The 22206-nt window shown below is 40.3% G+C and overlaps 3 long non-coding RNA genes across 4 annotated transcripts in view; 1 reads left to right on the forward strand and 2 right to left on the reverse strand.

Annotated features, from left to right (window-relative positions):
• Positions 1-11584, reverse strand: part of LOC146974090 (uncharacterized) — a 47760-nt gene extending 36176 nt beyond the window's left edge. The window contains exons 1-4 of one of the 2 annotated variants that reach the window (XR_015037591.1): positions 11458-11584; positions 8070-8154; positions 4059-4180; positions 3243-3356 (exon numbers count right to left, since the gene is read on the reverse strand). This is a non-coding gene — a long non-coding RNA (uncharacterized LOC146974090). Of the gene's footprint in view, positions 1-3242; positions 3357-4058; positions 4181-8069; positions 8155-11457 lie in introns of those variants that run through there. The other variant, XR_015037590.1, reaches the window with a different exon arrangement.
• Positions 6295-7214, forward strand: LOC146974094 (uncharacterized). Its single transcript, XR_015037532.1, has 4 exons — positions 6295-6610; positions 6742-6803; positions 6897-6945; positions 7042-7214. It is a non-coding gene; the product is annotated as an uncharacterized LOC146974094 (long non-coding RNA).
• Positions 11585-19601: 8017 nt separating the features above from the next.
• Positions 19602-20805, reverse strand: LOC146974095 (uncharacterized). Its single transcript, XR_015037533.1, has 2 exons — positions 20633-20805; positions 19602-20321 (listed from the first exon to the last, which is right to left on the reverse strand). It is a non-coding gene; the product is annotated as an uncharacterized LOC146974095 (long non-coding RNA).
• Between the last annotated feature and the right edge of the window lie 1401 nt (positions 20806-22206).

The following is a 22206-nucleotide window of genomic DNA, read 5'->3' on the forward strand; positions in this document are numbered from 1 at the left end:
GAAGCTGCCTGCTCAAAGTGAACATGCATGATGCAACTGATCCATTATCTAAGGTGTGAAGCCAGTGTGAATGTTCTGGAAACCTTGTTGGTTTTATTTGTCTTCAGTCTCTCCTGTGTTGGCTGCATGCTCATCAGACTATTAGATGCCCCCCCCCCAACCCTTTTTTTTAGTCGAATATTGATTTTGGATGCCAATGCAGAGGCGCACAGTAATTGAGTCTTATCTTGATGGTTGTAGGTTTAATGATGTTGGCCGTGGCTGTAGATGCCTGTGGGCTGCAAAAAAAAAGAGGGGAGGGGGGCCAGATGAAAGTGACAGAACTTATGCTGTCCTGAAAGAAACTGCTCCAGTGCCCATCAAATGGATCACATGTTGGAAAGAAGCTGAAAAATATCATCTTGTTGTTGTATAATAACAGCCACTGTGTCAGATCTTTGCTGTCATCTGTGCTGGGTTTTTGTCAAACAAGTGAGGAAACACAAAAAGCACAATATGGGCTTTTTTTTTTTTTAAGAGAGCGCGCAATGGGGAAAGATTCCTGAGCATCTAATACAGAAAAATAAATCTGAGAAATGTAGATATGCAATGCAGTGCAATTGTTAGAAGCAACAACACTGAAGGACACTGTGGACGTCAACCTCTGTTTGCATTATGAAAGATAGCGCACATCTTGTAGCAGCATCTGACGCTACGAGCTGTTGTAAATTGTCTTGCAGATTTTGCCTGTTTACTTTGCAACTGATGCGAAATGATTCCATACATCATTACAGCAGCTGCCTGGCCTTCAACTTCCACATAAATATTTCTTGGAAAGATTGTTTACTCTTGGCTTAGTGCTTTGCTACAGTATAAAAGCCTCTACATGGCTTTATGATCCATTTTCAGTGTATATACTATACCTATGCTCTATGTGCTTCACCATGTGCTGCTCATTGTACATCGTGTACAATCCCCCCTCTAGATCTGGATAAAAAGAATGACTGCCACTGTAACACACACAACAAAAACATGCATCACGTCGTTGCTCACACTGCTGATGTCTCTGTTGCATCAATGAAAGATTCACGTGTCACTCACTGCACTTGCCAAACAAAGAAATTCTCATTTAAATACAGTGAACACACTGAAAGCAGACTCAACACGGAGCAGTTCATTTGGCTCAGGCTGAACGACGAGGCCGGAAAGAAGGTCAATATCTGGTTTCATTTAGATTACCCGTGAAATCAATTGCTCATGAGGAGAATGGATTTAATGAGTTGTGATAACAAGCGCAATCCATTTTTCTTTTAGTCTTTCGCAAATCGACCCGACACATGACAAATGTTCAGTGACACTTTAAGCATCACCCCCACATATGTATTTCTGTGTCTATATTATGTAAATGCAGCAGTAAAGTAGTAAACAGGCAGAGGTCATTAGGGATCCACTGCTCATTGCCAACCATCAAATCCAAGCTGGAGTAACATGATTGAACACACAGTAAGTGTGTGTCGCTGCCTGACTGATTGACTGTTGGTCAGATTGTCAACCTCCATTTTGACCAATCCACCTCAATCACCAACCCCCTAGCAGCTGAAAAGAGGGCATCTAGCCAGTCCACATAATAAGGGGAAGCGAGGCAGCGATGCATGAAAATGCCTAAAATGTCTAATTCATCTAATAGTCAGCCATCTCTGTGCTCTCTCTGTCGACAGCCACCGAGGGGCTCGGTGTCGTTTAGAGGTGAGAGCAGCATGAGCACAACCACAGAACATATTACTTTTATTCAATGGATGTGATATGATTGACAACCTCGAATTGCTTTGCCCACGACCTTGGAGGACTGGTGGTAGGACTGCAGACTGAAACTGTGGCCCCTGCAGTCGAGCCTCGTATTCCACTTATGATATGATTTTTTTTTAAATGTCCTACTGTATGTTGATGTTGTCGTCGTCCTGCCAGTGGATGGGGAAAAAAAAAATCCTCAAGGTGCCATTTATAATATAATAAAATAGCTTCTTTTAAAAAGTAAGAGCCAGAGAGCTGAAGGGAAATGAGTTCACTGTGTGATGCAAGATGGAGGATGGCTTAAGACATCAAACAGTGGAAGATTTCTAACTTAAAATTATGAATTTATCAAAAGATTAGCAAATTAATTATATGCCCATGAGCTACTGAATTCATCAACTCACTCACTTCTGTGTGCAAATGAAAATCATTAAAAGTCTGAAAGCCGTTCATAAATAAAACCAAAATAATACATACTTTCTGAATTGCTCTGTGCCACAATAACCTGGATAGATGTATTTTAGTGATACGTTTAGATTTATAAAGTTGTAAACATTGAGATTTATGATTTTTAACTGAGATTCTCTCTCTCTCTCTCTCTGACTCCATGAAGAGCAAATGTCTTAGAGTCACTTCAACTTATTGGATTTAGAAAACAGCAACTGTTCTTGACTTTGCAGCTTCAGCACCCAAGAGCAAAACTATCTGCAAACCAGCCATGTGGTATTTATTGGGCATTCATAAACATGCACCAATTCTAGTTGCTATGACTAAATCATAAGCCCCAAAAGTTCTCACTGAAACTCAACATTGTACCATGCAGGCTGTGGAACAGAGAGATGTGGACGATGATATGGTTCAAATAAATATAAAAAAAAACAACATCTGAATGAGGTTGGATACTAGACAAACAAAATTAACACAGTATTATGGAGTTTCATAGAGTTAATATTGCTCCTCTCTCCTATAACAACGGATGCAGCAGAGCTCTACCTATCACTCATATCATGGCACCTACATCACCCACAATGCAACTGAACTGCTGACACCGCAGTGAGAGATTTGAGTATGTTCTGTTAACAGAGCCTCATATAGCCACAGGCGACAGGGCCGAGCAGAGAGGAAGGGAGAGATTCCCCTTTAGAAATGACTGGATGTTTGGAAAATAAAGCGAAACAAAGCTGTGTACGACTGCTATATGTGGAATAATATGAATAATAAAAATATAAGCAGAGAAGATGTCTGTGTCCAAACAGAAGCATAACACGGAAAAACCAAAGTCTCACTTCTCTAATGAGTCTGAATTTTAACTGTCTCACGTTCGAGAGTCTGTCACCTTTTGTTTCTGCTGCTGTTTATTTATATACATCATGCTTTTGTATATTAATTTTAGACTAATGTGTGAGCAGCACCTCTCAAATACTTTTGTATTTATCTCCGCCAGACAAAGTGGTGACAAACGTTGAGATGTCCAGAGACAATTTCCTGTGTTTTCCAAGTTCCCTCAATTTTCTCTGAGTCACTGCCATCTCTCCTCCTCAGACCTGACTGTCCTCTTTTTCTCCACAGTCCTCCTCTCTCCTTATCTGCCCACACACAGACAAGAAACACACACACACACACACACACACACACACACACACACTACGGAACATATGCATGTGGTGCAATGAAAACATCTATCCTCAGGAGAGTGTGTCCCAATGGCCTCAGCCAAGTGTGTGTGGGCTGATGAGGTGAAAGTAATCTAAATGGTGTTCAGAGCAGCAGAGGTGACACGTGACACACACACACACACACACACACACACACACACACACACACAATCATGGTAAATCGTATCATCGCACCCCCATTGTGGCGTATGGGCTTTTCCAGCGGACGCCATTGCTCCAAAGGGGGCAAAAATATCGAAAATGAGTTGAACCGCCGCTGAAATGTGGGGTCACAGCCTTTCTTTGCAATTTTCTGTCCTTTTCTCTCAGGAGTCAGAAATCGAGCATCAGAAATTGGGGGAAACTGCTGTCGAAACAAGTCGAAACAAAGTCACAAAACAGCTTTATTTTGCCGGTTATATATACACGAGCAGGGAAATAACCAACTGGGAACAGATGAGACGACCAGAAGGCGGTTTTATATCTTTCCATGTTTGAAACGAAACACAAAACAAGCGCTTGTGCGTATGTGCGTGCGTGAGCGTTGTGTTTTTACGCGCGCAGGCTGGCAGTGGTTCACAGGCAGTAATTTCCCTTGTCATATACGGCCGTGTTAGTAAAAGATGCGCTCACCTGTCCCTGAGCTGGTTTGCAAAATGTGGAGCAAAGCATCTCCTGGCGCACCGCTGCAGCTTGGGCGGTTAAGTGCAACTTGTTTTCATCTTCAAGGACAAGGTGACCCTTCGCCGTTGATACTAAAAAAAAAAAGGAAAAAAAATGAGAGCATCTGATCTTCCGGGGATATTAAAGTAGACAAATAGGCATCATCCCATCAGTACAGCAACAAAGCAAAGTCTGTGACACAGTGTGAGAAGAAAGAAAAAACCTTGGGTTGTTTGCTGCGACACCAAAGGACAGTTTGGCAGTTTGACAAGCTTTGTGCTGCACTTTGAAAAAATGAGAGCATGAAATGAGCTTGAGCATGTGATTAAATGTGTAAAAGTTAAGATATTTTACATTAAAATATAGAATGCAAACGTAAAGGTCATTAGACATGATGATGATGTTAACAGGTCATCCATAGTATGACCCTAGACTTCATTAAGATCACAAAGATACAATAAGGTATAAGATCCCTGCGATCACAGTATCGACCAATTTATCATGACAAAATCAAAAGATAAAAGTTGGAAAGTAGATTTATAATGTACTTTAATTCTTGGCCAAAAGATGTATTTTGAGATTCCCTATTTTTCACTTATCTGTTTTTAGAGGAACGATTTCATTTTGCTTTATCCATTCCTTGGCTTGCTGATATATTCATAGAAAACAATAAGTGTTCTTCTGCATGCATACAATCTGAATCTTGGCAATTTCTTTCCTCTAGCTTTGCAGTATCTACAGAAATGTAATCGGTGTGTCTGTATTAAAATTCATGAGAACAGATAAGACGAGGCTTTCATTAGTGTGGGATTCTAAAGCTGGACATTTTTTGGGGGGGAAAAGTAAAAGCCAAAACATTTCCAGAAGCACTTTCTGGGATCCCGTCTGAGGTCAGAAAAGCAAGGGAGCTTTGGGGTCCTAGGACGGGATTCACTGGATTATATGTGCTGCCGATGGTGGACACGGTGTTTACAACATCACAGCCTGTGTGATGTGATTGGGCTGCTGTGGTTCAGGAGGTCAACTGGGTCATCAGACAGGATACCAGTGGCCCTGATGTGTTAGTGAACAGCAAGTATTGTAACAACACTTTAAAGTGACGACGAGGACTTTCGGAAAGTGGACGAAAACGAAAGTATTTGCCAAGAATGTTTTCATTAATCAAGAACAAAAGTCGGAGGTTCGAAGACGATCAGATACCGTCAACCCCTAAATAATAATATCAAAGTAACTATAAAGACAAAATGATATATTTATCGAAAATGGACAAAAGTGTGGGTAATGTAGATTCATCCACAACCAAAAGCAAACTTATCAGGGTCTCGTTAAGTGGTCAGTAAGACTAGAAAACTAAAATTTACACTGCATGAAAAGTGGGATTTTCGACAGTTAGCGGCACTGTAGATTGTCGTGGAAGTTCAGGTTTGCGAATGCATACGACAATTTGCAGGAAACACCCACAACTGTCGGGAATTGTCGTGAATTGTCAGAAATTGTGCTGGGCAGTTCCCCCCCCATCACCCCCCTCTCCCTAATTCAAGGGAAGGCTTTAACATGTAAATGATCATGCTGTGAGCTATACAAATGCAAATCAGTGTAGCTTGGTAGCAGGAGGAGTGTTATTCCAGGTAAGATTTTTCTAAAAGGTATTAACTTCATTTTAATCCTTATAAAACCCACTGTCAATTTAAAACATCCACAAAAAGTTTTTATGCATTTGAACACATTTTGTCAATACTGAGAAGTACGCTGGTGTATTAGGGCCATATGTAAAAAAACAAAAACAAACAAACAAAAAAAACCCAACTATTTTAAAAGAAATATATTCAGAGAAAAAACAAACAAATTGACTTTAATCATCATCTAAATAGGTTTTTAAAAATTATGTAAAATGTGTTATCTACTACAATGTTGTAAAAAAGATTAATACAACAACCACAACAGTGAAAAGCAACCACATTTTAACTAGACAATGGGACTTTTCCCAGGTTTGTCTAAATGAATACAACTTTGAACATATATTTTGGAATGAGTGTTGAGAGATGGGCAAACCACATCTCGCGAGTTCTTCCATATAACAATGAACTCCCCTGTGATTGGAGGACCCGACGAGACTCATCCAATCACGTGAGGTCATGGGCGGGACTAACACGGAAGTACTTGCAAGGAGTTCTTCGCTTGTCTGAAGAGCCTGGTGATGCGAGGCTGCAAGGAGTAAACAGACTTCTTCACAACTTTTTCTAACTTTGCTGATTCGTTGACTACAATGGCTGGACAGCGTCTTAACCATAGACATACTTCGCCTCCCCCTCAACTCCTCTGCGTGGACGCGAACACCTTTCCACAGCAAGTCGGCAGACCGACGAGAGGAGAGTGCTTTTGAACGCTGTTAGTGGGCTGTCTCGTCAGATAACTACCGCCGACACAGACTCGGACTGACTGCCTTCATGCCTTGGAGATGAAAAACAGGCCAGAGGAGCCCAACTCTAAGAGGAAAAGACGGATGCAATCCCCAAATTGCGGTAAGAATATGTTCGGTGCCTGCTTGCTAAGCTAAGTAGCCTCAAAGTAAAGCTTTCTTTCCGTAGCCCAAGCTAAAAGTAGCCTGAACCAGTGTGTTGCTTTATCAAACTGTGTTTCTGTGTATTTACAGGATGCAGTACGCCGTCTTCACAACTCTGAGGCAACTTGGAGGAGCTACAAACCAGAGCAAGGGTAAGATTTAAAGAATAGGCTATGTGTTCATTCTGCTGCATAAGGAAAAACGTAAACAGATACTCATCTTAACCGTACATTTTGTTTTCACAGACTGACCTCGTGACCACTGTGCCTGATGCCGATAAAGACACTATTGTGTGTAAGTAACGTTTAGTACTTTCTGCTTACTGTTCAATGTAAGGGGATGCATGTTAATGCTGTGCCTAAGTGTATCTGTGTTATACTTGCAGCACAGGCGGAAGCTGTGAAAAGGTCTCTGGAGCTCTGCAGCCTCACATTCAGAGGCAAATCCTAAATACAGGGCAACACACCACAGATGTTTACAACATGGACAAAATTAAAAAAGAGTGTCATCTGTTACCTACATCCCAGACGCAGCAAACAGAGCTGTGCCGTATGATCATGGAGGAGAATGTTGTGTTTTGTGCTATGTATACATACATTTTTTATTATTATTTATGCCAATAAAGCTCTTTCTGTGAATAAACATGTTGCTGGCAATTTTTCTTTGCTCAATAAATTCATGTCCATAGGATAACAATATTTCAACCAATTAGGAGTCATTTTCCTAATTTAAAAGTAGCCTATATGTCAACCAATCGCGAGTCATTTTTCTAGTTTAAAAGTATATGAACCAATCACAAGTCATTTTCCTAGTTTAAAAGTATATGAACCAATCACAAGTCATTTTCCTAGTTTAAAAGTATACATATCAACCAATCACGAGTCATTTTCCTAGTTTAAAAGTATATATATCAACCAATCCCGAGTCATTTTTCTGGTTTAAGAGTAGTGGTTTCAACCAATACTGAGTGAGGCCATTCAAGCCCCGCCTGGCTGCTGCTGTTCATATGCTGATTAGAGCCATTAACACCTTCTGACCCGGCGCTGTTTCGCCGCGATTCATATGCTAATTAGCCCCTCCACCAGTGGTTCGTTTCCGTCAGTATGTGGCACGGACGAACGCGACGTTTGCAGTCCATAAATTGTCGTTAATTGCCGGTAATTAGGGAAATCTGCGGGCGTTTACGGGGACGAAAATCCCACTTTTCATGCTGTGTTACATACACTTTAAAATAATAGCCAGCAGAGGGCGCTTAAAGTACACAAGGTAAAATGAATTACTTTTTAGTCAATATAAGTCAATATTATTGGATGTTTTTCCCTTACTTCTGCTAAAAATCTAGCGTTAACATACTTGCGTGCTACACTGTTTTTTAATGTTCAACAAATAAGTCTTTCAGTACGATATCAAACACTTACCAATAGCAACTTCATGTGTAAACAGCTGACCAAACTTCATCCATGTTAACAAGCTGCCGAAGGCCACCCATTCCCTTTAATACACCTGAAAGCACAACAATGAAGAAGAAAATGCAGGAGGTTCAGATTTCGAACACAATATCGTAACTTAATGTGATCAAGACTAAATAAAGCTGAATGTTGATACTGTTTCAGTGGCAGTAGCTTAGCATTAAGCATGGTTCCTGAGTTATCTCTCACTAAAATGACAGTGCTATTTAAAAGAGTGTATCAACACCCCCAGATCTATATAAAACATTCCTTTCATGAATAATAACAATATGCAGTGGTATTTTTTAAACACATAGGCAATGGCATTTCAATTACTGTTCAGTTGAGTTTTTTTTTTTTTTTTTTATCAACTCTCAATGTGACAGCAATTGGGTGGGTGGAAACAACTCTGATTTTGATATGTGGACTTTTTAAAAGACACCAACATCCAACATTTCCAACAGCTGGCTCGACACACTAAGAGAACTGGTGACGGTAATTCGGTCACAAAGAATCGGCCCATGTGTGAAAAATGGAGCCATTAGTGCGGGGCAGCAGGCTGCTTATTGAACAGGCTCATTTTGAGCAGAGGTTTTCACAAACTTTGCACATGTTTACATCCATCCTGTTAACATTACACATGCACGTTCATGGCAGAAACGTGTCGCCACATGCTCATTACCCCGCAGCTGCAGCTTCATCAATATCAATACTCTTTGGTAACAAACACAAATGGGTTCATCAATAGCCAGTTAGCCAAGTGATAGTGCGTATCAATATGGGTTTGCTCTGATGTTTTGGCAGAAGCGAGGCGCTACCCTTTACACACTGACCCCACAGATGCTGCATTGTCCAACAAGAGACATGTTAGGGAGGGACGCTGGCCTACGTTTGACACTTCTCTTTACTTTCATGAAAAACTAATAAGGTGCAGGTGCCGACACTCTTTGTCACCGGCCTGAACTTCTGGCGCTGACACACCTACTGCTAATTAATAGAGAGGACAGGAGTGGAGTGCCATGGTCCTCTCCTGTTTTAATCGCGTGTCACGCTGTCACCAGAAATTTGTTTTGTGGCGGGGACTCGGGCTGTGACTGCAGGCTTCCTGACAAGTCTTCAGGCGCCTGGTTTCTAAGCACCAGCTGGTCACTTATTAGCTCTGGCATTCATTGGAAGTGCTATTGATGCACAGCTAATGGAGGAAAACAGTCTCGACTCCTGTGCCTGTTTTCTCAGCCTCATAGCCCGGGTTGGCAGAGGACAATAAAAACAGCTCCTGTTACATCGGTTACACCTTGAAATTTATGTAGGAAGACATTATAAATTCAGTGCTTCTAATTAAAGCTTGAAAAAGTAATCATCTGATTAACATTTCCTCATTAGAGCTTATCAATCAATAAGATAATAAATAAATAAAATGCAAAAAAGAGAGGAGGTGTTTCACAGGAAGAACTACCAGATATAAAAGTAGAAATAAAATGCCAGGTTTGAGAGGAAAATCTGATCTTTCTCATAAAAATCATGCAGACATTCACCTGAAAGCAGGCGGCAGAGGAGATACGTGATGCAGTAATATCCTCGGAAAATTGAAACTTGACATCCGGATACCCATATGAAGTGATCCAATATACACTTATTCATCTACTTTAGAGGTAATGATTAAAAAAAATCATGCCTGTTAAGAGCCTTGGCTTAAGGCCAGAGATTTCAGAGTAAATGATTCAGCCACAGAATTCACCTCAGTCTCAGTCAAATCAGATCACTACCTGCTCATCAACCACCCAATTATGCAAAATATTTTTGTGCTCAAAAACTATAAACGTGCATCATCATTAGTGCAGCTCAGCACTGATGCGTAGATGAAAAAAAAAAAAAGGTTTGTTTACTCTGAAGCCTTTTATCGCTTCAGATTGAACTGTAGAAATCTTAAATAAATAACTTGCCCTGTCTTCATCTCCACTCGAGGCTGGAGGCTACATTTGCCGTAACACACATGACTATCCAACCAAACTGCCAGTGCCCGAGTTGCATCAGGTACATAAGGCAGGTCCGGTACCAGTTTTTGACAAGACAGAGGAATATGTGGGGAAAAATTGACTGATCTGTCAAAAATAAAACTGTCCATCCACCACATCAAGCACACAGGAGAGAAGAAGATTTGCTCCCTCTGTCTGATAATATCAAGACATCATGATGCAATCTTTGAGGTCAATGTTTTGCAACCAGTCTGACGTACTTGTACTGTCCTGTATACCACACGTTGAGGCTGTGACAATGCTCCATGAACAATGTAGAACATAAAGCGTAACGTAAATAAATAACATAAATTCAGCAGCAGGGGTAGCGTTTTAAAACTAACTATACATGTTTAAACATCAGGTACCTACTCTGGTTTTACACCTGAATCCAACTGGACTATTACAGTCCAAATCATTTTTTAAAAAGAGTCCAATCAGAGGGCAGATGGTTCTGTTATCCTCTCACCACAGGACCTAGGTGTAGTTCAGTTTCACATTCATAAAAAGAAAATGTTTACCATTATTTTCTACAGCATCATTAATCTGAATAATAAAACCCACCTGCTTGGCTGAAGAATCTGCACATGCACTATTTTTTCACAGATCTAAACCTTTTCTACACATGAACAAACTTGGATTTCTCATTAAAAAGATTTATTTACGACTACAAATTATTTGTGATCACTGATATGAGCTCATAAAATGTGATGATAGTTTTCATCTATGCTTCAGTGTCCTCAGCAGCTGGCCTATCTTTATGGTTTTTATGCATTTTTCAACAAAATCTTTATGCAGATCTTTGACAAAATAAGATGCAGATGACAAATCTCTTTTTTCTTGTCAGAAAGACACTTAACAACCACGTCTTTTATAAGACCTGAGATTATTAGTGTTCTCCATTGTCAGCTGCTTTTGTGATATAAAGAGAAAACACCACTAGGTGAATCATGATAAGTCTAGGTCATTATTAATTGAATAGATGTATTGCCAGTGGCAGATCACTGATTCTTTTTTCCTGCAACACTTCTACTGTCTCTACTCTGATCTGTCTTCTCTTTCTTGTGAGTGATTCTGTGCTTTCTCTGTCTCCCTCCTCCATCATCTCTTTATTCCTCTTACTGTCGCTCTCCTTCACTTCTGTCCTGTCTCTTTTCAGAGAAGTTGACCTCTCTTTCGATTACTTTCTCAGTGGTTTGCCTCGCTGCTCCTGACACACTCTTTTCTTTTTTTATCTTCTCAACACCTTTCTCTCGTCTAGTCTCTTATACTGTCCCACCCTCTCACCCCTCCCACCCACCGGTGTGATAACAGCTGTCTGCCAGCTGAACAGCTGTGCTCACCTGCCAGGTCGAAAATAAGGTGATAGTTTTGGCACCACTGAAGACCATCGGAGGAAAAGGGGGTCATTCACATTCTCGTTCGAACCTCTTGTTGGTGTCATTTCTCTGTCTCGTTCTCCTTGCTCCCTTACACAAGAAATAGGGAACAAATATTACACCAAAGATTTCCCTGGCCAGTCCTTGATATGAGTTCTCGAAAAGACTCTCAACAATAAAACTAATAAGATAAACGAATAAAACCACAGCTGTCCCATCATGGTCAAACTCAGTCACTCTATTCAATTCAATATTTCAATTTGTCTCCTTATGCCATGAATCAGAATTCAATACGACCAACACCACCACTGCAAACACATAAACACACTTACTACATGGACATGTAAAAACATTATGAAAATGTGAAAGGAGACAGTTTTGGTGATGAAACTAGGACGCAACTTGTCTGTTCCCTATCATATTATTACCATAATTGTAGAGGCACTATCATAAGAATTCATAATGTGTCTGTATCAAAAAAAAAAAAAATCTCTGTTATTGGTTTAACGTTACCTACAGTGCTGAACAGGCCATAGACTGGACAGGCTCTGAAAACGAAAAAAATAACTTCGAAAAGATGTGTGTACATGATTCACAGAAAGGCCAACAAACTTACTGTATCCTAGCAACACAGGCTCCTTGACAGGGTTGTGAAAAGGAGTAGGCTTTAATCCGTTACTACTGTACTACCTTGTTAGATTACATACAAACACAGAGCCAACATGGCAGAGTTTATACCTACCTTTGATTCTCTGTCCATTCCCCCATTGTTTATGCTCCTTTCACTCCGTAAATATCGACAGGTCATAAAAATCAAAAGTTTGCTTCCATGAAAGTTGAAGTCCAAGTTGTGAATGTGGCCGTGAGAAGAAACCAGAGACAACCAGGCGGCTGTGTCCCGACCATAGACTGTAAAAGGTCCCGACTCCCGCCATGTCCCCCTCTGCTGCGGCACCTGTGCCAACGGACGGGTGTGTTTGTTTTCGTTACCTCTCTGGCTACAAGATGGCGGTCTCCCTAGAAAGATCCGGGCGGGTCCATCAGGATTTCCGTCCGGGAGGGTCGGGAGAAGAAAGCGAGCGTCACCGAACTCGAGCGTCATGACGCAAGAAAAAAGCCCGGGAAAAAGAAGAGAAAAGGAAAAAAAACATGCAAAACATCTGCATTTTTGTCATGTACAGTTCTTTTGTTAAAAGCTCAATTTAGTCCTACATACAGCGGGTATTAAATGTAGCTACAATTAAGCTCTTTATCCTGTAACATCTTCATCATTTATGAATTGCTGCTAAAGGCTAACATTGGCTTATTGGTTTTAAATAGCATCAACATGGTGTTAATAAATTAATACGTGCTACCATTTTACCAAATTCATATCAACTTTGTTAAATGTTGTGTTCACAACTTATCTCTGCTGCCCAAGTGGCCAAAGACCTAATTTCAAGTTTAAATAACCTCCTGAGACCCGGCAATGCATTTTTGTACACTGTAGTGCACATCATATTCAAACCCATTTCTCTCATACTAAACATGTCACCTTATTAGGGCCACGGGCAATCGCACCGGGCACTACTGTTATTGTGTGGATTTTTTTGTTATTCGGTTCGGCCATTTTCTGCCTTTCTTCGTCATGTAACTAGTCCTTCATACTTATTTATATTTTCGGGACAGGTGTATGTCTTTTCTCTTTTCAACTATTCATACTTTTTGCAATATTCAACTATTTCTGATTTTTTTTTCCCCATAGAGAATGCATTGGAACAGTCTTGAAACTCTTCAAATCTTCTTAGTTCTTTCAGCCTTTAAAGTGTCCACATACTTTCAGCTAGAGACTTCATTCAAATTTTGAGCTGTAGACAAACTTTTTAAGTATTCCTCTATGACTCAGCTTATTGATATCTTCAACAGTTTCTGATATTTGGCCGCTTTAAAATCATTAAGTTTTTTGACAAAATCCAGCTTTATAATGGGTGTGTGTTGCGTCTAACGAGCAGGGCTTAGAGTGAGTGACATCATCGCTAGAGTGAGAGGGATCGAAAAAACATTCAGGATTTTTTCTGGATAAATTGCCAGCACGGCCACAAATTAAACTCTAGACACATGATTTCCTCACTGGTTTGTAGCCACACTTGTCGTGTCTCATTTGATGTGTTCAAAACAGCAGACAGACTTACAGAATTGTCTCTATGAGCCTAATTGTGCAGCTAGACCCGCTCCAGTGGCTCATCCACTTCAATATAAAAGTAGGAGCTGATTTTTTTAGAAAAACAGAAATGCCCCCCTTTTCTACCTTGCGACCCTGAGAAAAGTTTTTGCCCTACACACATTTATTGCACATCAATGTGCTCAGGAAGGTCTCCTTGCCCCAGTAGTCATGGCCACATTCTGATAAGAGGTACGGTTCTCTTTTTCTGGGCTGTTTTCGGAAGCTGCTCAGAGCACAAATCTCTCTGCTCTGCTCTGCTCTGTGTGCAGTGTCCAGCTGTTGGGGCCAGCTCGTTATCAAAGTCTATAAATAGAACAGTGCAGGTGCAGCCTGGCCGCTCGTTAAAATCGCCTGTTTGGTTTTTGGTCATTTTCTCCAAAACCACCGGCCCGATTTCAACCAAACCTTCTGCGTTGGACTCCCCTCGGACCCCCAGATGATATATCCGAGTTTGGAGAAATTTGAAGAAATTTTAATTTTTGGTCAAAAAAAAAAACCCGTAAGCCGCGCGCCTGTTGTCTTTTTAAAATCGCCTGTTTGGTTTTTGGTCATTTTCTCCAAAACCACCGGCCCGATTTCAACCAAACCTTCTGCGTTGGACTCCCCTCGGACCCCCAGATGATATATCCGAGTTTGGAGAAATTTGAAGAAATTTTAATTTTTGGTCAAAAAAAAAAAAACGTAAGCCGCGCGCCTGTCGTCTTTTTAAAATCGCCTGTTTGGTTTTTGGTCATTTTCTCCAAAACCACCGGCCCGATTTCAACCAAACCTTCTGCGTTGGACTCCCCTCGGACCCCCAGATGATATATCTGAGTTTGGAGAAATTTGAAGAAATTTTAATTTTTGGTCAAAAAAAAAAAAACGTAAGCCGCGCGCCTGTCGTCTTTTTAAAATCGCCTGTTTGGTTTTTGGTCATTTTCTCCAAAACCACCGGCCCGATTTCAACCAAACCTTCTGCGTTGGACTCCCCTCGGACCCCCAGATGATATATCCGAGTTTGGAGAAATTTAAATTTTTGGTCAAAAAAAAAAAAACGTAAGCCGCGCGCCTGTCGTCTTTTTAAAATCGCCTGTTTGGTTTTTGGTCATTTTCTCCAAAACCACCGGCCCGATTTCAACCAAACCTTCTGCGTTGGACTCCCCTCGGACTCCCAGATGATATATCTGAGTTTGGAGAAATTTTAATTTTTGGTCAAAAAAAAAAAACGTAAGCCGCGCGCCTGTCGTCTTTTTAAAATCGCCTGTTTGGTTTTTGGTCATTTTCTCCAAAACCACCGGCCCGATTTCAACCAAACCTTCTGCGTTGGACTCCCCTTGGACCCCCAGATGATATATCTGAGTTTGGAGAAATTTTAATTTTTGGTCAAAAAAAAAAAACGTAAGCCGCGCGCCTGTCGTCTTTTTAAAATCGCCTGTTTGGTTTTTGGTCATTTTCTCCAAAACCACCGGCCCGATTTCAACCAAACCTTCTGCGTTGGACTCCCCTCGGACCCCCAGATGATATATCCGAGTTTGGAGAAATTTGAAGAAATTTTAATTTTTGGTCAAAAAAAAAAAAACGTAAGCCGCGCGCCTGTCGTCTTTTTAAAATCGCCTGTTTGGTTTTTGGTCATTTTCTCCAAAACCACCGGCCCGATTTCAACCAAACCTTCTGCGTTGGACTCCCCTCGGACCCCCAGATGATATATCTGAGTTTGGAGAAATTTTAATTTTTGGTCAAAAAAAAAAAAACGTAAGCCGCGCGCCTGTCGTCTTTTTAAAATCGCCTGTTTGGTTTTTGGTCATTTTCTCCAAAACCACCGGCCCGATTTCAACCAAACCTTCTGCGTTGGACTCCCCTCGGACCCCCAGATGATATATCCGAGTTTGGAGAAATTTAAATTTTTTGGTCAAAAAAAAAAAACGTAAGCCGCGCGCCTGTCGTCTTTTTAAAATCGCCTGTTTGGTTTTTGGTCATTTTCTCCAAAACCACCGGCCCGATTTCAACCAAACCTTCTGCGTTGGACTCCCCTCGGACTCCCAGATGATATATCTGAGTTTGGAGAAATTTTAATTTTTGGTCAAAAAAAAAAAACGTAAGCCGCGCGCCTGTCGTCTTTTTAAAATCGCCTGTTTGGTTTTTGGTCATTTTCTCCAAAACCACCGGCCCGATTTCAACCAAACCTTCTGCGTTGGACTCCCCTCGGACCCCCAGATGATATATCCGAGTTTGGAGAAATTTGAAGAAATTTTAATTTTATTAATTTATTATTATTATATTCTAAACTGCTAAACTGAGTCACTTATGCCTGTTAACACTGAACGGTGAACATTTAAAGTGATCCTTATCAGAATGTAACTGATATTCACAGAAATAGGCTATAGCCTAAATTTGTTACAGTGTACTCCTAACATCCTTACTGTAGATAAAGCAGTTATTTGTATTATTATCATCATATTTTTCTTAGGCATATTTAGTATTTTTTGTGGTTTAATATCATTTGAAATATCATTGAAAGTGGGTTGATCTTTAGTTAGGTTGAAATTTCAACATTGTTTCAATATTAGTGTTAATAGAAATATCATTGAAATTCAGTTGAGCTTTAGTTAGAAAATCAACATTGTTCAATGGTTGAAATTTCAACATTGTTTCAATATCTTTTTAGTAGAAATATCATTGAAATTCAGTTGCGCTTTAGTTAGAAAATCAATATTGTTCAATGGTTGAAATTTCAACATTGTTTCAATATCTTTTTAGTAGAAATATCATTGAAATTCCATTGATCTTTAGTTAGAAAATCAACATTGTTCAATGGTTGAAATTTCAACATTGTTTCAATATCTTTTTAGTAGAAATACCATTGAAATTCCATTGATCTTTAGTTAGAAAATCAACATTGTTTCAATATTAAAAAAGGGTGCAAACTGATCTAAAATCAACGTTCCAGTCCAACGTTGATTCAATTCAATTTCAATGACTTAACGTTGACAAAATAATGTTGATTCAACACTGTTTCAATGATTCTTTGCTATCTGGGTTGGGAACAGCTCATTGACAGAGGCTGAGTAAATTCTTATATTCTTAAATAGTTGAGGGGGATTCAGAAATGTATTTATCAGAGGATAAGAGTCCATGATAAGATGATGACCCTGTAGGAGAGTGTAAAAGTTCAGATGAGGAAGAGCCAGATGAGGGAGATCAAGACAAAGAGCTGACGTGGTGCACCATCTATGGGCTGAAACCAAAACATAGGGTTTTGAGGTTTTAAATCAGTGCAAAATGAATGACCATGGAAATATACGCCAGAAAACAGATACCTTGATTTTGTTCTTGACTCTAAATAATGATTAATCAATGAAAACTGTTCATGGATGGACAACAAGCCTTTTGTTGAGGCATTAATCATAACAGCATAAGATGCAACCTGTTTGTCTTTTGCTCTAAAACGTCTGAATGGTCAATGAAATACCATCTCTAATGATGAAATCACAAAGATAAATAGTGTAGTTGATGAAAAAGAATGAAAACCCTATAATTGACATTAGTTTTTATAATATATTACTGTATTTTACATGATAATTCTAGTTTTTCCATGTACATTATAAGCATCAAAATATTACACGTTTGAGAACAATATAGTCCTGTTGTACACTACAGTGCACAGGTTATAAAATTAAAATAAAATAAAAATTTCAGATTTTTTTCTTTGCAATTTGTTCTTTACCATCCCAACACTTAATTTATGTAAAAAAAAATCAAAATCAAAAAACTTTTTTTCCCTGGGTCTCAGGAGGATAATCACACTTTGGAGCTACTGTACAACTCAGGAAAAATAGGCTAACATTAGGATTTCCCACAATATTTAGCCTTTTATAATCCTCAACATTTATATTTGACTGTTCTACAATAAACAAGAAGCACCAGCCAGCAGAGCATGTGTGTTGAAACTTTACATTCTGTATTATTCTGATAAGAGCAACTTGAACTCCCACACACACTGTGAATCAACATTATTCAGGAGTTCATATTATGCTTTTGTCAGAACAGGCTTCATCATGTTCACTTCATAATATCTTGATTTTCTGGTGTGATTTTATCATTGAACTCAACTCTGCAACACCTGTTTCATAATTTTATATGAATATAGACAACTGTAACTAACTAGGCCTATACTGCATTTTAAATTAAATTTAAAAAAAAATGGGGGCTTAATACGTGCTATGGTGCACTCGTACACATCCTACCACACAACTCTCAGTTATATTACCATTTATTGAACTTGAACAACAAATGGATTATTTGGACATTTGTGATCACTACTGCTTTGGAACAATAAAGGATATTGTTCAATTTCGTTTTCCAATAACACCTGCCCTCCATTTTTGCTGTACTATTCCTTTAAAACAGATTATACAAAATGAAAAATAAACTTTTTTTCTCCCAACTCTTGCCAGAGAGTAATTTTCACACCCCTACTGTGAACTAGGACTTTCTAGTTCAGCAGGGCCTCCCTCTGTCTCTGTCACACTGACTGCTGTTTGATCTGGGCCTAGCCCCCCTACTACTGGCAGTGACAGGCGTATTTCAATAATGCAGGTGGTACAGGGTGTGTAGGCTTCACAGGGGGTGGTGAACTGCAGTACTGTGGCAATGGTGCGTGTGTGTGTGAGGAATGCCTCACAGTAATTACAGCTTTAGTTTGCTTCTATAAAAAGTTTCTCAGGAAGGAGAGAAGCCTATAGCTGTTTTGTTGACCAAAGGAAACACCACCATGCAAGGGTCAATAAAACAGCAATTTCTGCTCAACTATAATACTTCTCATCCATTCCCCAGAGAGTGGACTTATTACCCTTCAACTCCCCTCCTTCATCCTTCACCTACTCTCTCAGAAGGTCTTACCCCCTTCCCATCCCCTTCCTTCCTTTCCTTAAACCTTCCATATCCTTTCACCCACTTTCACCTAATTGGCAGGACTTAGGTGCTGCAACCCAGAGCAGCAAAGTCTGACCTGACCCACCTGTGAGTCACGAGTACACCCACACACACAGACAGATGCGGTGTCATTAATCAAAGCGGCCGTACAACTGACTGACAGTATTACCTCCAAGAAGCTCATTTGTGATGATTGATATTCCAAGGTCAAAAGGTGCCACGATGCAACAGTTTCCTACGAAAAGTGTCTGCACATGAATGTGTTCGCTAAAATAAAGACATTCCCATTTCCTACACATTACACTCTTATGATTGCAAAGGTATTCCTCCGTCTACCGAGTAAAAATTACCAGCAGTCTCCTCCGTCTGACACGACTCATAACCTGACAGCTGAGATCTGATTAGGGAAAGTCTGAGAAAGTTGAGACCCTGCTGTGTGTTTTCTCTGTTCTAGAAAGTGCAGTGGCAATCAAATTATGCTGTATATAATGCATGGACACTTCATGAAGTTATTGTCACTCTAATCCACCATGTTCCTCAACGATCCGTCTAGGTTTCTAATAAAGATCTCTCCCATTGTATAGGTGTTGTAAATAACTGTGTTCAATTTATAACAAGACTGCCAGGTCTCTGCAACACAATATAAACCAGACAATGCTTCAACCTTTCCAACTCAAGGTCATGGATTAATTTCCTTTTGCACAGCCCCATGAACGTTCTGATATTTGCTTCATGGCTTCATTTTCAAAGGCTGCAAAGATTTCTTGGAAAGAGGCAGAAACATATTTGTACGTGGTGTTTAATCAGCACGTGTCATCTGGAGATTTCTACAGTCTGGATCACTGGTTCAACCTTCTCTGGTACACCCTGGTCAAAACCATTAAATCCTCAGCCAAACCAAATTATGAACTGCTTGCAAATGTCACACACAAACAAAATATTGATTGCTTGGAAATGTCACATAAGACCTTACATCAGTAGACAAGAGAGCCGGTAAAGTGCAGAGAAGTAACTTTTATTTGTGCTTGTATTGGCTCTCTGTGCTCCTGCATTTCAATAAAACCTTCAACACAAACATCTGAGCACAGAGTTCGAAGGATAAATTGACTGAGCACCTGCACATATGGAAACTTTTTAAGTGTGATGTAGGTCATTTGAAGTAAAGTTAAACCTAAGAGAGTTCAGCCTTAATACTCCTGTAGGTCAGGGGCATGTCCTGTCTGGCAATTGAAACAGGAGAAGTGTAGTATATAGGATCTTGCTTTGATCCCACAGTTCACAAATGTCAGTGCAGATCTCTGAACGAGGAAAAACACTTTGATGAGAAATATTTACAATTACAGGAGTGAGTGAAACAAGCGGCCACGGGAGCACGAAGAGCACAGAGCTAAAGGTTAGAAACCAGACTGCAGCTTCCTAACAAGGGTAATGGTATCTTTGTAAGTTAATGCTGAAATGTCTTTCAGCAAAATCAGTCCACAAGGTGCTCAGTCACTGTTGTCACGACCAGTTTGGGTTTTGTGTGAACTGGGCCAGATCCAAGTGACCGGAGGTTGACTCCAGACCTCTCACCCAGTTTCATGCAGCAGCTTTGGGCATCTGCATCCACCACTGAGTTCCTGCAGCAGCACAGACAGAGCAGGTCTCCCACAGGATCCTGGGTAATTTAGCAGGTAATGAGAACTCCGACTCTGTCGCACAGGACCTTTTATATCTGGTAGTGAAAGGAATACACACACACACACACATTACCATAATTTTAGTTCATTTAAATCCCTGAACCTATAAACACACCTCTGCAGTATCTTACACCTGCTGTAATTTTTTCATGCCCCGACAAGCAAAGAATCCCATACAAAATTCCCACATGAAAATGAATATATTGACTAAATTTAAGTGAATTTCCCATTTCAATTCTTTTAGACCTGATTTTCTTATTTAAGTTAATTTGTTTTTGGGGAAGGTTTTTTTTTTTCTTTTTTGCATGTTTAGTTTATATCGACTCAAAGTAATCACAGAAGTCACCTGATGGTCAAAGGTGTTGTGTCTTGGTTGTGTTCTGGACCCAAAATGCAAACCACCAGATGTAGGAGGGAAAGGCAAACACCGGTTTTATTAAGGCAGAGGGCAAAATTGAGTTGAGATGATGCAGGGAGTGGATGGAGGTAGGCAGGCCAAGGAGCTGAGCGTTGCTGGGTCAGTGGCAGGAGCTGGAGGGTGTGGAGGCTGGGTAGCGTCGGGGCGTGCATGGTCTGGTTGCTGGATTCTGGAGGCAGAACACAGGTAAGTGAGACTAATGACAGTAACGGAGGGAACAACTCCCTTTTAGTTCACAGGCCGATCTGACGCGGAGCGGCAACAATCTGGCAGTGAGCACACAGGAGGCCAGCATCTTTATACTGCTCTTGATGATGATGATAAGACATAGGTGCATTGTAGCCAGCTCCACAGCCACCTTGTGAACCACACCCAGCCTCTGCAAGAAAACACACACACACACACACACACACACACACACACACATTTCGTACAGAATCATATTCAGGTCTAACTGTAATAGTTAACACCTGACTACCTGTTACCATATAAACATAATTAGTTCATGTGACCTCAACTCACTTTTCACAACAGGAATTTTCACTTTTCATAATAGGGAAAGCACAGAAGTTAGTAACAACATTGATCATAATAAAACACAAACAACTCCCAATACTATTTGACTCTGTCAGGTGCAGGTCTTTATATTATAATATTCACTATACCAATAACTGCAGATCATTACAGTATGAAGTTACTGTGAAGTTGACCTTTGATCATTTTTATCTAATTTGACATGTGTCATAATCATACAAGTTGGGGGGCCTAACGTGTTTTGTGAGGTCACACTGGCCTTTGTCCTCTCTATTTTCCAATCGTTCCTCGACACCACATAAATGCAAATGATCGCACACCTGGTCCAAAAAATATTATCTCCACAATCTCAGCAGACAAAGAGAGAGAAAAGGATAAAGAGCGCCATTGGCACTGAAGAGAAAGAGTGATGCTGTAGAGCTGGAAAGGAATGAGAGACATCTAGAGAAGAGAGTTGGATCAGTGAGTCTATCAGTCACAAGTGGAGCCTGGAGACTTCACATCGCAGAAATTGATATGTCCCCTTGGGCGGATCAACAGCCTCTGTCCCTCTGAAAGAAAATGTTGCATTGAAATGACTTCAAATGGCTGAATGCAATACACGGGTCATTGGGTGCGTATGTATGTGTGTGTGTGTGTGTATGTGTACTGTATTAGCAGAGAGAGCTGTCCTAGCCACAGGCACACAGTCTCCATCCGATTAAACAGAGCAGGACAAGGTGATCATTCACCTCCACTTGCCCTTCTAAGGTCTTGCGTACGTGTAGTGTTAATGCACATGCACATTATGACACATACACACACACACACTGAAAATAGTGAGGAAAAGAGAGGTGCACATGACTCTTGCCAATCACAGTTTTGAAAATATCAAATCAGCTGCAGAATGGAAATTCATCTGTGACCCACCTGGTTGTAGAACTGTCTGCAGCACCATCACCGACTGGATTTTAACATGTGTTTCACAT

Source organism: Trachurus japonicus, chromosome 14 (genome assembly GCF_045865225.1).
Source record: "Trachurus japonicus isolate A0001 chromosome 14, Traja_1.0".
Taxonomy (NCBI): domain Eukaryota; kingdom Metazoa; phylum Chordata; class Actinopteri; order Carangiformes; family Carangidae; genus Trachurus; species Trachurus japonicus.